Genomic DNA, 16,804 nt, shown 5'->3' on the forward strand with positions numbered 1-16,804 from the left:
GAGCAGGACATGGCATGATGGTCTTTAATGTTTTATTGAACAGATACAAATTATTTTGGCCCCGGCCTTCGCTGTTTGGTGGAAGTCAGCGAGAAAGCGAGTCGGGGCACGCCATCGGCACTGTGTGGGGACGAAAGAGGAGCAGTGTGTGATTGAGGGTCTGAGGCTTAAAGCCACATTCGCTTTAGTTATTTATTTATTTTCTGAGGAAAACAATGAGAAATTCTTGGAAAAGCAGTGGGTGGAGAGCTCGCTGTATTGTCGAGCATTTTAATGTCTCAGCAGAAGAAACACGGCTCAGATGAGTGAGATTGGTTTGATCTTGAATATGAGTGAAGTTGGTTGGAAGTGCAACATAAAGCATCTTACCAACACTGAATAATTGATTGTGTTGTTATGGTAATGCCGGCATGAAATTATAAGGACACATCTTTGATTTGCTTTATGCTTTTTTTAGTGGAATATAACTGCTGTAAATGCACTCTTGTACATTTTGTTTGGAGTTGACTGCAGCATTTTAATTCATGAATATATTAGGGATGTAAATTACAAATTTCATTATGATATGATGTAAAGAATCTATGGAGAACAATACGATATTTGCTTTTTTTTTTCATTTTAATTTTCATTAGGAATTTTAAAGCACAATGACTCAAAACAGTATTATCATGACAGAAAAATCCCAAAGAATAGCACCTTGAAGCATTACTAAAAAAATACTTCTTTCAAAGTAGTCCTCTATGGAAACAACACACAGTACATGGAAACAAAGTTTTAGCCACAAAAAACACTTGATTTTGGTTAGGAAATAAGATTAATGCATTAATAATCATAATTAAGTACCATGATATACATCTTTCTGGAATTGGCCATTCTGCATGAGTACTTTTAATGCTAATGCTTATGTACTTTTACTTTATTAAAAATTTGAATGCAAGATTTTAACTTGTAACAGAGTATTTCTGCACTGCAGTATTGATACTTTTACTTCAGTGAAAGATCTTAGTACTTGTTCCACTGCTGTCTGTAGGATCAGAGAAATCTAATTATCCTTCACGTTTAAAACTGCAGCTCTTAAACCAGTCACTCAAGTACTGCTTTGAGTGATTGACAGTGGAAATAAAAGCCTAAAACTGATTCATGCTGAATGCTTTATAGCCAGTTGTTTGTGGAGGTATTACTGAATGTCTGTGAAAACATTCAAATTGGCACAATTGAGGCTCACTCAGTTTCCTCGCTGTGGCAAAGTCTACCGTTTTGATTTCATTAGAGGCGTTTCTCAGCCTGTAGTCAGGACTTCCTGCCTCGGCTGGCTGGAAGACGATGAACATACGACAGAAAGTCGTGTAAAACACAATCACTGGAGTAAGTGTTTGTATATTTTTCTGTAAATCATGAAAATGTAACGTTAGTACTTTATTTCTGCAGCACTGTGGTGAACGTATGGTTAGAGTTCGGCACAAAAAGCACTTGGTTATGGAAAGAGGAGATGATGGTTTGGTTTTGAAAGTTTTGGTGCTACAATCACAGCTGGAAATGCTCGAGTGTTGGATTTTTACAGAAGCATACCAACTAGCAAAAAGAAGATAGTAATGTTCTCAACCAGTGCCCAATAATGTGATAATTTCCTGAAAATATAATCAATTTTGCAATTAAGTTCGTTACAAATGTAATAATACCCAGAAATGTAATAACTGGACTAACAATGAAATAAAATGTGACTGATATTGTAGCAAAATATTTACCGATAATATGATCTTATTACATTAATGGGGATTCAAAACAGAATAATTTGTTAAGGGACCTCCCAGTCATAATTTGTGGATGTGCAATTGTGTTAAAGTCAAAATGTTTCTACTTTTTTAAGGCAAAAAATATATATATTTTTTTTTATTTCAAATTGATTTAAAGCCCCTTTTGAATGCAGAAATGTCAAAAGATCATGCAAGATAAATTAGACACTTGTGCCTATTTTAGGGCCTATTTTAGGGCCTTGTGCATGATGATTGTTTCCAACACTGAAATATAATGTAGCCATCATTATTGTTACATACAGCGGCATGTTTTCTGCTGTGAAAAGTCGAAATATCTGCCTTAAAAAAGGTCTGTTACCACCACGAGAAGAGTCTGTAAGTAGCCAATACATCGACAGAGAGGATGGGTAATCCAGGCAGAAGCCGAGGCCTTTTAGAGCGACGGCTAAAGTTGAAGTCGGGTAGAACTTTGCTCCAAGTTTGACAGCTTGGACAAACTTGTGCAAACAACATGGCAATGTGCCCATTAGATACTCTAATTCCCTGTGTATCAGTGGACATCTGCTCTGATGTGGGTGCTGCAGGAAAGGTTAGGGGGTTGCAACATTAGTGATTATCCTCTGCAGATGACAAACATCCACAGCAGTCAGTCTGCATGTCAGAATATCTGGACCAACTGACCAGCGTTGTTATCCCAAGGCCCCACTTGGCAAGAAAATACTTGCACTTTATTAGAAATATTGCTAAGAAAATATATTCCCCAAAGGACTCTTAAAAATACATACATACGGGGTCAAATTAAGGTGAAATATCGCTTAATGAAGGCATATAAAACATGTTTAAGCTGCCAGAGAGAGGAGCTGAAGTGAGATGAGAGCAGACCCGGCTGATAAAGCTCCCTCTAAAAGGAAATGACAACAAAGAGAATCACTACCTTGATTTCACTTGTTGTCCTTAGAGTGCAGTCACTATTTATGCATGTTTAACAGAGCTGCTAATTCAATTAGTGTAACAAGTCGTGGTATTCTCCGTTACAGTCGATGGTTTCTAATGTGCTAATGATGCATTTACATTGTTAATTCAAGATACTTTTTCATGTTCGGCAACATAAATGATTCCTTTAGGAGTTAGTGCAGTCTGTTGTCATTAATCATGTTAGTACGTCCCAGTCATATCACTGTTTAACACTATAATGTACCTGCTAATGCATATGAGTACAAGGACGTCCGTGTCTGTCCACTCTGTGGTAACGGTTGTGTTAACATGGTCTCATGTTATCTCACTGTGAGCGTGGCAGATCCGACAGGTCCTGGTGGGTGATCTCCAGAGTTAGAGCTGCTGTAATTTCATGCAAACTAAAGCATACAGCAGGAAATGCTAAGTTTGTCTGAGAGTTGTGTGTGATGTAGACTGGAAAAACTGCAGGAGTCAGCGCTGACAAAGGCAGAGAATGTGGTTCTCGCATTTACACTAAATACAGGACTGTTTACTCTGAAATAGTGTCAGCAGTCAGCTGCTGTAGTTTTGGTACTCACCTCAAAGATATTGCCGTGTTTAGTTTGTTTTATTAGTACAAATTCAGTTCCACTCACTAAACTATTAAATTACAACAGAGACCATAAGTCATATTCTCAATCAATGCGTCCACCTTCCCCTCCAGCTGCTGACGACAAAGTCAGCTCATAAACTTGCAATCAGAGTTCTTTAGAAACACTGATACAATATTTATGAAACATGCAAACGTAACTTGTCTGCGGTTTGTAGAAACTTACAATGCCAACATTTTCGTGTAGTGACTGGTCTGGGGGAGACAATAGATTTAATGTCCACATGTGATTCATAAAATATCAGCAGAAGGAATCTATCACCCAGCTCCAGACTGATGACAGAAAATTGGCTTCTTGCTCTCAGATGTTTGAACTGCAGTTTGTGTGCTCAGAGACAGAGAACAGAGAATCATCACATTACAAGTGTACATACTGTATGGTCTTCTTCTGTGGTGGAGCGTGTCGTGGACGACTGAGCCGACTTCTTTCACAGACGGACCGATGCATACATTAATGAGGATGGATGATATGCACATCATGTGCTTTCAGGTTCAGCTTTGTGGGGCCCTAATGTGAAAGCGGAATAGTTCACTGGTCATGAAAATTTCATCATCTGCCATAGTAAAGCCCACAAAGTAGCCATTAGACAGACAATTTTAATAAGGAGGGGGAAAAAATAGTTATGCTGAGGCAGTGAGCGTAATGTGAATCTGACTGGAGAGGGTTGGAGAAAAACTTTGAATCCAGTTTTTGTATGGCCACCATATTAATGTATTATTGAATATGTAGACCCTTCAGTTACATTTGGAGGTCCACGTGGGATTCAGATGCTGCGGATGTTGAGTTCCTGTGGGAGCGCTGGTGGTATCCTGGAACAGGTGCAGTGAAGGTTTACCTGAGACTGAGAGAATTTGAGACAAAGGAAAGAGGAAAGAGGAAGATAACATTGCATGTACACAGTAGCCAAAAAAGGTGTTCTGCAGCATCCCTGAAATTTCATTTTAAATGTTCAGTTTGGAAAAAGTGTGAAAGGTATAACTGTGTTGTATAGCAGACAAAGACCACATATATAACATCTAATCTTGCACACTGATGAACCACTTAACCTTTTCTTTTGTTTGCACATGTATGACTGTTTGTTTAAGGACCTTTTGTAGTTGTAGTTTGTAAAATATCGGGTATGGCAATAATATACAGATGCTCGGTTCAAAATTCAGTTTTTGAGCCACAATGAAGGTCAAAATGTGTCCTACAACAGACAGTGAGGCTTGTTTATTTTAGCTGACATTTGGAAAATTTGCAGCCTTTCCAAAATATGCTTAAGAATTTATATGATTCATGCTTTTCCTTAAATGAATTTATTTTCATAATTTTTCTCTTTCGCTATTTTTTTTCATGTGATGTTCTCCATTCCTTATCTATTCCCTCTCGTCCCCATGTTTCACTTTTTCTACCACGTTTCCTGTGCTACTCAGTAACACTTTCTATGAAGAGCTCATCTATAATGCATTATAAAAGCATTCATAGTGAATTATAATGCATTCATAATGCTTAATGTCTACACTCATAAACTCATAAAATGATGCACTATATCAACAGAGATGAAACATTATAGATGTGACTTATAATGATGGAGTGGCAGGTGTCTTATGGATGCGCTTGACCAGTTATGAACTAGGAGATTTTCTCCTAATTCCTTAACTTTCCCAGGCCTGCTTTTTTTAATCCCATGGTTATGGACAACTTGAATGTATAATGCCGTGTTTGGTGAACGGTAAGACTGCAGTGTTTAAATGGAACTTAACTGCATTGTTTCTCAAACATAATATTTTTCTCAATATACACTGCAAAATCAATAAAACCTTCTCCAGTCACCTACACTTCATCGATTGTTTTACATTCATCCTTTTCTTTTGCCGTCACTTTCGATCATGTAATCGTCACTATAACAACACGTTTGACTGGAGAACGAGCCACGCTGTGGAGAGGAAGCAGCTGCGTTAACTTGGAGGAGGGTTTTTGTGATGTGACTGAGGGTCTATGAAGTGTGTCTGCGGTGCGCGCTGTGCAGCAGCCTTGTCTCCTGCTTTGATTACTTGACATCATTGATTTCTCCTTACAGTGGCGAAAGGAGCAGTAATTAAGAGCCCAGGACGGTTCATTGATTACACTTCCCGCCTGAGACTTTACACCGACAAATCTCTGCAGCTCCTCCCGAGGGGTCGATCAAGTAAACCAAGTTTATTGTTTTAACCGCCTTAACAAAAACAGCCGGTAGACATCTGAAGGTGGGGGCCAGAGGAGGATGGAGGGCGAGGAGTTTAGGACATTTCTTGGATTGTGGGACATTTCTAAGATTTGGTGACATTAGGGTCTTAGCTTTGACCTCTGCTGGGGTGTGGGGGATCCTCCACTGTCACTCTTTTTGATAAACAGTGTTTTATGTACTCTGATACCTTATATATACTAAAAGTACCAAAACTATTCACAGCGTGAATCCCTTTATTTTATTGTAATTTACAAAATGGTTGGCGGGACCACCTGGCACCCTGTCAGGGGCCAGACCTGGCCCATAATTTAATTCAGTTCAAATATGCAAAAACATAGTATCTGCAAATATCTGTAATTACAAGTATAAATATCCACACAAATGTAAATATCCGATAAAAATCGAGGAGTGCAACCCTGGCAGTCGCAGCGAAACAAACATGTTTTAGGATTTTAGGACATTTTTAAGACTTTAGGACTTTTCTACGATTTGGGGGTGTGTCTAGGATTTTAGAATGTTTCTAGGAATTTTGGGACATTTCTACGATTTCAGGACGTTTCAGGCCTGCGCGCCATAAGTTCATTATCACTGATCACTGGTCTCACTTTTTTTTTTAAGTAAGTAATAAGGTTCAGGCTGCTCCCCACCTCAGTAATTTTATATGATCCCCGACAAGAAGGAGCGCATAAAGAAAAATAGGAAGGCTGTGGTAATAATTAAAAACATCATCATATCAGCAGAAGTTGTAAGTTTGTATCAACACCAACACTGTTGCTACAAAAAATATTGTATTATGATGACAGTAGATGTGAGAGCAAACATATAATGCCAGAAGCTTCTTCATTACAAAGACAGAAAAAGTTGCCACCGTTTCAATGGAAACAAACATTGCTTTGGGCCCCTTTGTAAACAGCACACAGCTGCTATTTCGAGTGATGGGAGCTCCACCTTGTCACAACAATTCCCTTAAAGAGGAACAGTTTAATGTCAACAATATTTTCTCCATCTGCCTGCTCATGAAAACCTTCCAATCCACAGGGAAAATGTTTCTCCCATTCCAAAAGGGAAAAAAACACAATAGAGAGAGATGAACTGATAACATCAAGCACGGATTGCAGTCAAAGGCATAGTATTAGCCCGCCGCAATGAGAGCTTTTGGTGGCACACATCCATCTGTTCACTTTTGCATTTTTCAAAGAGGTGTCATGCCTTCCGTTATTTAGAAATTTCTATGCAATTTTCACAAGGAACTCCTCGGAGCGCCGCGCCAGCTGACTGATTTGCATGGCCACCTTTTTCAGTAAAATGGGAGGTATTCCACCTGCCAGGCTCCCGCGCTTTCTTCTGAGAAGTTTGATCGCTCGCTGGTAATCTGATTGGGAGAGATCCATCCAATTTGCGCTGATAATGAGACAGCTTGACAGGGACACAACGGCAATTACTTGGTGCTGCATATAGTGTCACAGTCTAATTAGACAAGGTTATATATTCCAATTGAACCGATTGTTATGTATATCATACTCTTATTTTTTTGCAGTTGCGGCGTACAACTGTTTCAGCGGCACTCCCGTTGTTTTCTATTATTCAGTAATTATTTCGGCTACTTTTTCAACACATGTTGCCACCTCTCCTCAGTATTAGTGCACCATGTTAAATGTTACTGGTGTCTAGGAGCAGCTGATCGCCCCGGGGCTGGGAGCAGGCCCGGGGCAAACAGTCTAACAGCCGAGCTGCTTGTGCAATAGAGATATTAGAGTGCAGAGGTGAAGGTGAGAGCGACAGAAAGAAGATTTCATATCTTCCATCACCGTCATCATATATGAGATTGCTGGCAAAAAAAGATGGATGAGCTTCTCTCCTCAGTGATCCAGACTAATGTGCGTCATCCAGACGCAGCTTCTGGGGAATAAACCAGATGCTGCTGCGGCTCTGGAGGTTTTTTAACTGCTGATGTCTTAGTTTCGACTCATGGGAGAGGTGCCAGGATGGAAATGCAGAGGTGTCGCTCTCAAGTGATGTCAGTCACTTATGACTAAGGCTTGGTGTTGTAATATATGGGATGGATTTACCCTGAAACTTCAGTTAAAGCCTGGGCTATTATTTGCTTAAATTGCTGAACTCAACAGGCTAATATCTGGGACAGGTGTCTGTGTGGGACAGACTTTTAATTCCTTTCACACAAAACTGTTTGCTCAGCAAAGATGGAAATATAATACACAGGTAAGGAAGAAATCTGTGAAAAGTGCAAAACAATTAGCTGAAAAATTTCCCCCCAAAAATCCAACAAGACCAAACCAAACTAAGCCAAAACAAAAAAATAAGAAATAGAAAAAAAAAAATACGATAAAGTAAAACAAAAACAAACAACCAAAAAAAAAAAAAAAAAAAGCAAGAAATGACCTGAAAAAAATGCTTAAAAATGATAATAATTCTGTAGAATAATAGTAAATATATAATTTTGATAATTACGAATATAGTCACCTGGACATTTCTTTCCATCGCTTTTTAAAAAATAGTCTTTTTTCATCTGCTGAATTTTTTTTGCATTTTTCTTCTTTACTATGCCGATTATATCGTCTTCTTTGGTGCTCACTGTTTCAGTAAAATGAACTGAATAATTGAATTTAAAGAATATTACAGAGCTAATGATGTGTGTAATATGTCCATATTGAAAAAAATTCAACATGTACTTATTTGTGTGCGCGATCAAAACAGCTAACTAACGTTAACTCCAGCATGTCGCCAATAACCCGGTTTTATACATCCAAAAAACTTCTATAAAATGAACTGCATGGACACCAGACTGAGCGTCTATTAGAGACAGACCTTTATTTGTTTAACATTTCCTGTCTGATGCTGCCTACACGTGTATCACCCGTCACTGGGCTCGCCTTCACTCAGCTTTAATTCCCAATTGTATAAGATGATGCTCTTCTCTGAAGTTGTTGCATTTCTTTTTTTTCTTTACATTTCATTCATGTGTTTCAATAGAACATGGCAGATGTTAAAAAGACTGATCGAACTGTTTGTTGTGCGGTGATCCATCAGATTACAAACATGGCTGCAGAGACATGTGTGAATAAAGATCAATCAATTTGAAAGAGTATTTCAGAAGCTTATATCATCATACATATACGGTGACAATATTATTCATCATGGACACTTCAAATACCGTAGGTGTATTGTATTATTACATTTTAAGCACATGGATATAAATGTAGAGACAGAACCAGAGACAGGTGAGAAAAACTGTTTTAGTTTGATTATGGCATAAATACAGATCTTAACCTCAAAGAAGAGAAGAAAAAGAGAGTCAATGAAACAAATAATAAAGTCTTAAATAGAAATCAAAACAAACTTCTAAATATGACGTGTAATTCTGAGGGATGTGACAAAAATTCGATGCTCCCACACACAGACAGGGAGGGACTTCAGGACCTTGGACAGCAGCCGCTCTGAAAACATAACGCAGCAGAGAGCTTTAAAATGAAAACGTATGCAGATATCTGCTTGTTTTCCACATGAAGAGAACAGATTAAAACTTCATGAATGTGGAAAACTTCTCCGTCACATATTCCAGTAAAGGACCGGACGTACTTGTGCTTGCTCCTTGTGTCCCCCGAGACACACTTTACTTACTTGAATGTCTTCATTTCATCTTCAGATCTCAATCTGTAGATGTTCAGTCTATAGAGCAGAGAACAGAAGAGACAGCACAGAGTGTATATATGCATTATTATTATTATTATTATTATTATTATTATTATTATTATTATTATTCAGTAAATTCTTGGATTTTAGGATGATTCTTGGATTTTCCAGGATTTTTGAACATTTCTGGGATTTCATGACATTTCTTGGATTTAAGGGCATTTCTAGGATGTTTGGACCTTTCTATGATTTTGGGATGATTCTAGGATTTTCTAGATTTTAGGAGTGTTATAGGATTTTGGGGTGTTTCCAGGCTTTTAGGACATTTCCAGGATTTTTGGACATAAGGAGTTAAGGACCTCTGTTAGGGGTGCAGGTGATCCTCCACTGGCACTTTTTAAATAAAAAAAAGCTCTATTTTGATGCTTTTTATGGACTCTGCACTTTTCTGCACTTTTCCCCATTGTGAATCACTATATTTTCATTATGAATTAGAAAATGGTTTTGGGGGGGCCACCCAGCACCATACCAGGGGCCAGACCTAGCCCAAGGGCCATATATTGAGTATCACAGAGCTATACAGTAATAATTCAGTACACAGACTGTCTGAAAAAATGGTATCTGCAAAAAAAAATTTTTATCTGTAATTATAGGTACAAATATCCACACACTTGCACGCCTCATTTCGATTTGCTGTTGTGGTGTCAGAGGTCATGCTCCGCTCTAAAACATCTAAAAACACTCCAGTTTGAAGAAAAGAAAGAAAAGTTAAAAACGCCTTGATGAAAAAAAGTGTCTGTCTCTAAACTGTGAATTATCTCGACTGCAGTGAAAATGATGGCCCATCAATTTACATAACACATATCGAGCCCTCTCTCATATAACATATTATATGTATTTGTGTTGTGCTACCCCCAGTCGTCCCGTCATAAATGGCATGTACTTTTAAGTTACTTGTCATCCACATAACATCTGAAGACCGACCATAATAATCAATTGCGTGCGGCGCTGCCTCCTCTTCAGCAGTTCAGATGCACCCAGTGTGAGGCCTGCTCAGATATGAAAATAGTATGGAGATTTACTGGAATTTGCAATATTTAATTGGAGTTTGTGTGCATCTGTGTGTACGTCTCTCTGTCTACTGGCAATGTGCTTCGCGAAATTAAAGCAAAATTCTTTGATCTGATATAAGATTTGAATAGTGAAGATTTAAATATTTAAAATTCTTCTGCAGTGTCACTTTGATCTCCGAAATGATTAATAGGGGTTTGTTATAGAAAATACACTAAACGGATGTGGGAGAGCCAGCCCACTGTAATTGTGAGTTCTCTCGCAGAGTGAGGGTAAATTACACATTTTAAAGTAACAGGGTAAACAGTTCATTTGAATTTTATTTCATTCTTTTATGTTTAATGAGACAAGAAGACAGAGAGCGACTTCAAACACCCCAATCTAAAGTGGAAAAGATTTTCTCCGTGCGAGAATGACACTTGGACGGGAAAAGTGCTTTCATCGTTTATCATGATGATTAGGAAGAGGAGGCTCTTTGTCTCCTGTTTCTGCCTTTTTCCAGCATGAAGTGAGAGAACTTGGCCAACACCCGTGAAGGCAACAAAATAATGCTGATACTGATAACAGGGCTGTTGATTGTGTGATGCTCTCCTCGCAGCTTAATAAGAATATACTGTACAACACCTCAGGAGTACTCGTATGCTGACATTTTGATCTCTCATTTTTCAGCCTGTGTAGCTGTTTTGCTCATGTTCTTCCTTCCTAGAGCAGCATTAGATTTATTTATGTTATGTGTTAAACTGGGAAAGTTGCAACATATTTTCACTCCCAACTCGTCAAATGCCGACACGGCGGTCAGTGGCACCACATGTCTATAGGTGGGTTTCCGTCACATTTAAGCATCAGTATTTTGCAAGATAACTGCGTTTCTGTTGAGTGATGTTGCCATGGTTACTGGCGATGGATTTCCAAAACATTAGCAGCTTTATTTCTGGTGCATCCACCGCAGTAGCTGTCATTATTTACAATCCAAGGCCACGTAGGCGTGTTATGCGAGCGATAATGGAAAGGTGAGCGCCTTGTACGTGGCTGATATTCCACCATTTCACAGAGGAATTGTGGATTCAAAAGATTCGGATGATCTGCTCAACTTTCTCAGAGTTATGTGATACAATAACAGCTCTTGTAGCTCCTGCTGCATCATGAGGGAGCCAGTTCCTACTGACAAGCACATAGCCATAGCGTCATGTGAAAGCCGAAAAGTGTAAAGCGAAATATGGCTTTTCCGAATCGCCTAAAATACTAACCTTTTTTGCTACAAACAGCAGGCTCCTGGGAAAGAGTCCAAGGTTTTTTGGACCCATCCACCACCCCTCCCACCCACTTTACAGGGACCCTCCAGCTCCTTATATTACATCATTACCAACAGCATTTCAAAGTGATACATCCAGCGGCGTATCCCACCACCGCGAAATGGTGGCTTTCAAAATCAGTGTCTGACTCCAAAATCGCTGACCAAGCGGCAGTATTAAACGAGTAAGAACAGGCTTGCAATGTGTCGTTTCAAAATAAACTTTCAACGTAGGTAAAAAAACCTTCATTTTTAGGTTTACTCCCTTAAGTTTCGGCAACAAAAGTTCATGGTTATTTTTCAAGAAAAACATGGTTCAGCTTTAAATATGTTTTGTCACATGACACATTTCACCAGTGGTCTGCGCTGCACATTCGAGCATTCGATTATGTTTACTTTTGGTTTCACACCGGACACCAACAGTGAGCTCTCCAACCCGTCTCAAGAACACCTTGAGAAAAATGTTTCAAATTTAGCACAAACAACCATTTAGACTCAAGGATGAACTGATTAGTTTTTTTGTAGTCAAAGGTCAAGGTCCCTGTGACCTTGCATTCATCTCATTCTTGTGAAAGTGATAACTCGAGAGCGCCTTGAGGAAATTTCGGCAAATTTGGCGCTTACGTTTACTTCCAGAATGAACTCATTAGATTTTGGAGGTCAAAGGTCACTGTGACCTTACATTTCTCTCATCCTGTGAACATGATACGTAAAGAACGCCTTGACATTTTTTTTTATATTTGGCAAAAGCATTCATGTGTAATCAAGGATGATTTTGGTGGTCAGAGGTCAAAGGTCAAGGTCACCGCGACCTCATTTGTCCCATTCTTGTTAAGGCGATATCTCAGGGACAACTTGAGGTAATTTCTTAAAATTTAGCACAAGTATTCACTTGTAATCAGGGATGAACTTGTTTTTTGGTGGTTAAAGGTCAAGGTCACTGTGACCTTGCATTTGTCTTATCTTGTAAGCGTGATATGTGAAGTTTGCTTTGAGGGAATGTATTCAAATTTGGCACAAATATTCACTTTGAGGCAAAGATGATCGGATTGGATTTTGGTGGTCAAGGTTGATGTGAAGTCGTATTACAGGTTTTTGGGCCTAACTCAGGAAGGCTGATGAAGTTCGGACATTTGATATCCAAAAGGTCAAAGGTCAAGTTTGACATCATAATGTTCTGTAAAAAAGCCTGACCTTAAGTAGAAGGGGAGATATTTGGTCAGATACTGAATTGGTGACAGAATCTGTAAACTGAGCTGATTGTTGAAATCTTCTGTGCAACTTGACTCGGGCACGGAGGCGTACAACCGAGTGGCTTTAATTCAGTTTTTTTTTAGGTCAAACATGAACCTTTTTTTCTTTTTTTATTGACTGTATGAATTGTGCTGCACTGCCTCGCTGATATTAAAAGTGAATGTACATCCTCTGAACACAGTTTTGATTCAATAATAACATTAACATGATATTTGCTTTGAATTAATGTTTAATTCATCCCTGTCATATTTAAATTCATTAGCATGCAGAGAATGGACCTCCTCTAATGCTTCACTGACTCTGCCCGGTTGAATATAATAGCCTTGTAAACTGTGCATTAAATTAGAATTGCTCTCTTTACGATGCAATGCTTTATTTCCCCTCTTATAAATATTCAGAGTTTGATCGCTGTGAAAACAAATATGAGACATACAGTAGCTCTGTTGCTGTTTTCATCCAGCATGAATGTTTCATTTATGTATGAATTCAAGAGGCCATTTAAATTTCTTTTCCCCCACTTTGAGCCCCCCCACCCAAAATTAACATTGACAGAAATTCAGCCTATTTGTTTCAGTCCGACCAAAGAAAAACACAGATTTCATACCAGCCGCTGAACACATTTCCGACCGTGCAGCCTCAGCATTCCCCTTCCACTTGACCTTTTTTAAACACTTTTTATGCTCTTTTTTTCTGACTAAACACACGAAACACGTGATTCTAACCGAGGCAGATACGGTAGATGAGTGTGTGCTTTCGTGCGTGTGGACCCGCATGTGTGCACGCAGGCATTCGTCCTAATGGTGTCCACAGGTCAGTGAAGATGTGTCTCCAGAAACTGTTGTCGGCGGCTGACAGGTGACCTACTGGACCATGAATTGCCTGTCTAACATTTCGGGCGGCGTACCAACCGGTGTTTCCAATTGTTGTGGCACGCTGCAAGAAAGCCACCTGCTCACAGACTGCAGTGATCAATGAAGATTTTTTTTTTTTTTTTTTTTTTTAGTGACACAAGCCAAAAGAGGTGGTATTGACATTTGAGGCAGGAGCGTGAATCGATAGCGAGCAGTCAAGCCGTCTGACTGAGCAAAACCCATAAACGTCGAGGCCTCTTGTTGTGGTTGGAGGATTGATTGATTGTTGGAATGGCAAATGTTAAGGGCGGGTGTCAGTTTGAGTTTTATTCCCGAGGATAGAAAGTGCTGAAAAACATGAAAGAATGAAGCAAAGGAAGAAGGCTGTGCTGCAATAAAACTATTCTAGAAAATGGCTCTTAATTCAGTACATCTAGAATAAATGTAGGATTAATGTTTTGTTATCTGTAAGTGAGGATTTGTCATTTATGAGGGAAGGAGGTGGTGCAAAATGTGGGAGGCACTTCAGATTATTTTTTTTTAAGCACTGGGGAGGGAGTTATGATTTTGACATTCAGCTTTAAATGGTTATAATTTGTATTTATTTGAAATACAATCTGAACCCCAAAACAGGCAAGTGGTTTTTATAGGCATGTTTTCTATGAAAATCTCCAAAATCACGTTATTTATCGTCAGTTGTTAACTAACATTTCAGCATCAGACACAGATGCCAAAAAACAGATTTGGTCTGATCTGATGGCATCACTTTTAAAGGCTGCTGGTCACAATGTAACATAAGGAGCTGGAGGTCCAACACGTTCTTTTCCCGAGTCGTCGCCACTTTGTCCGTGGAGCTCCACGTCTACATATTATGTTCTAGGTGTGCACTTGCGTCCGATGTTGATATTTTGGGATGCCGCAGCCAACGCCATGATCTCAACAAAAACAAACGCTTAGGATTAGCAACAAAAGCACACATATGTGTGTGTGTATTTACATATATGAATATATACACATATGTATATAATGAAGTCAAACCTCAGTCACACCCCTGCTGTGATAAATAAAGCACAGTCCCTAAAAGGATATAACATTAATCTACGGAGGTGGACATGCTACGTAATCCGTGAGCAGATAAGCCCGGAGTGGCCACCTCCTCGACTGCCTCTGCCTGTCTTGTCAATATCCTCCCCTCAGTGGGTAAAAGCCACTGACAGCTCTGATTTAGTCATTGTGCCTCTCAAAGTATCTTTCCACACTAATCAAAATGACTCTCTGTTAAATAAAGCATGAAAAAAGCTTTTCCGTGAACGGTGTGCTGGAGCGGAAGTCATCTCGCCCGTAACGCCGGATGATTAATCAACAGATTGGATTCTGCTCAGCATTGCAATTCCTTCCTGCAGCACTCACTTTAACCCAAACATTAAAAAGACTCTTTCACCTCTTTTTTCTTTTTTTTAAGTGAAATTAAAAGGTAGACTGATGGCGTTTTAGGTGAGTTTTTTCGGGCTGAGACCTGCCAGGAAATATCAGCGAGTGTCTGAGTGACTGTCAGCAGGGCTGGTAAATGGTTTAAAGATGGGGGAGCAGTTAAGTGTGTGTGTGTGTGTGTGTGTGTGTGTGTGTGTGTGTGTGTGTGTGTGTGTGTGTGTGTGTGTGTGAGAGTGAGAGAGAGAGAGACTGACACTGTGCATATTAGATTGTGGTCTGAAAGTTGCCAGCCACTGATGCGTGTCTTAACTTAAAGGTTAAGTTCTGTATTTTTAAACCTGTTTTTTGTGTTTAAAGCCCTTTTTACACTAACAAGCACTTTTAGTGGACGTATACTGTCGATGAACAAATGCTCCGAGTGATGACACTGCAGTCTGTGTCGCTGCTCGCTTAATACTTCATCAACTGCAAAAATGTTTGTTCCCGTTAGTCACTTTGACATGAAAACATGGAAAATTAGGGTCCAGGTTGAAAAAGACTGAATGTACCCTTTTTAGAGGGACTGGCAGTTAGCTCTCTGCACTCATCACATGGTTTACCGGTCAGTCAGTGATGAAATGTAGCATAAAACTGTCTGGATTTTTGTTAGTAGTTGTTGTGTGGCAAGAAATAAAAGTTATTAACTTAAAAGAAAAAGAAAATGAAATTGATTTCTCCCCGTTTCCTGCTTATTTACTGTAGCATGAGAGAGGTAAAGGGCAAAGTTTCGGAAATAGAATCAGCCCTGTCTTTTTCTGCTCGATGCGTGAAAATAGTATTGATTAATGGTCATTGCTCTCTTTTCCACGCAGAATGATGTAAAGACCCTGTCAGTTACCGTCACCTTCTCCGGGAACGTGTTCCATCAATCCCACGGCCAAACGGGCGAGCAGTGGCAGGTGGCACATATTTCACCTGCCCGGGCAAAATGGGCCAGTAAGTGGGACAAGGCGGAGAGACAAAAGTGACACATAGGAAGGTGACAGCTTTTCACACCTGGGAATAATGGTTTTGATAGGCGTCCTGCTTGTTTCGCTGCTGTGGACTGGACAGAGACCAAAAATGTGTGATAATATACACAATTAGCTCATGGCGCGAAAAAGACCCAGGGCCTTCACAAGCCGGGGCAAATCTAAACTCTACCTTTCACCAGGAAACGTGACGCACCGTCTCGGCACAGTGCTGGGAGGAAACCGTGTTTTGACACATCAAGGATACAATTATTGGAGCCTAAAGCTGTGCTTGTCCACACATGCACCCTCTCAGTTAGACAGCCAGCAGCAGGGGCGCTCCTAGGATTTTGAGGACAGCGGGTGTTTAGCCTGGACCTCTGCAGAGGGATCCTTATTTATAATGACAAACTCTTTTTTAGTTCTTATTTTGCTCTCTCGTACCTTATTTACCCTGTTTTTTTTTTTTAAAGAATTGTAATACTCAAAGTATTAGTGGGTATTTGTAATGAGGTCTGAGTAGAGACAGAATACTTTACTGCTTTATTTATTTATTTATTTATTTTTACTAGAATTGGAAAAAAAATAGGGCTGTTGCCAAAAGGGGGGGCATGTCAAATAATGATTTGAGCAGTGAGAACTTTTTAATTCTGGCTTCAGGGAGGGTCAAACAACTTCAAATGGTTTTGTATTAAT

General features: G+C 39.5%; 1 protein-coding gene across 1 annotated transcript in view; it reads left to right on the forward strand.

Annotated features, from left to right (window-relative positions):
- znf644b (zinc finger protein 644b) overlaps positions 1 to 16,804 on the forward strand; it is a 344,993-nt gene that overhangs the window by 230,878 nt on the left and 97,311 nt on the right. The window lies entirely within an intron of this gene.

The sequence above is a fragment of the Plectropomus leopardus genome, chromosome 5 (genome assembly GCF_026936395.1).
Source record: "Plectropomus leopardus strain MGB_pleo_1.0 chromosome 5, ASM2693639v1, whole genome shotgun sequence".
Taxonomy (NCBI): domain Eukaryota; kingdom Metazoa; phylum Chordata; class Actinopteri; order Perciformes; family Serranidae; genus Plectropomus; species Plectropomus leopardus.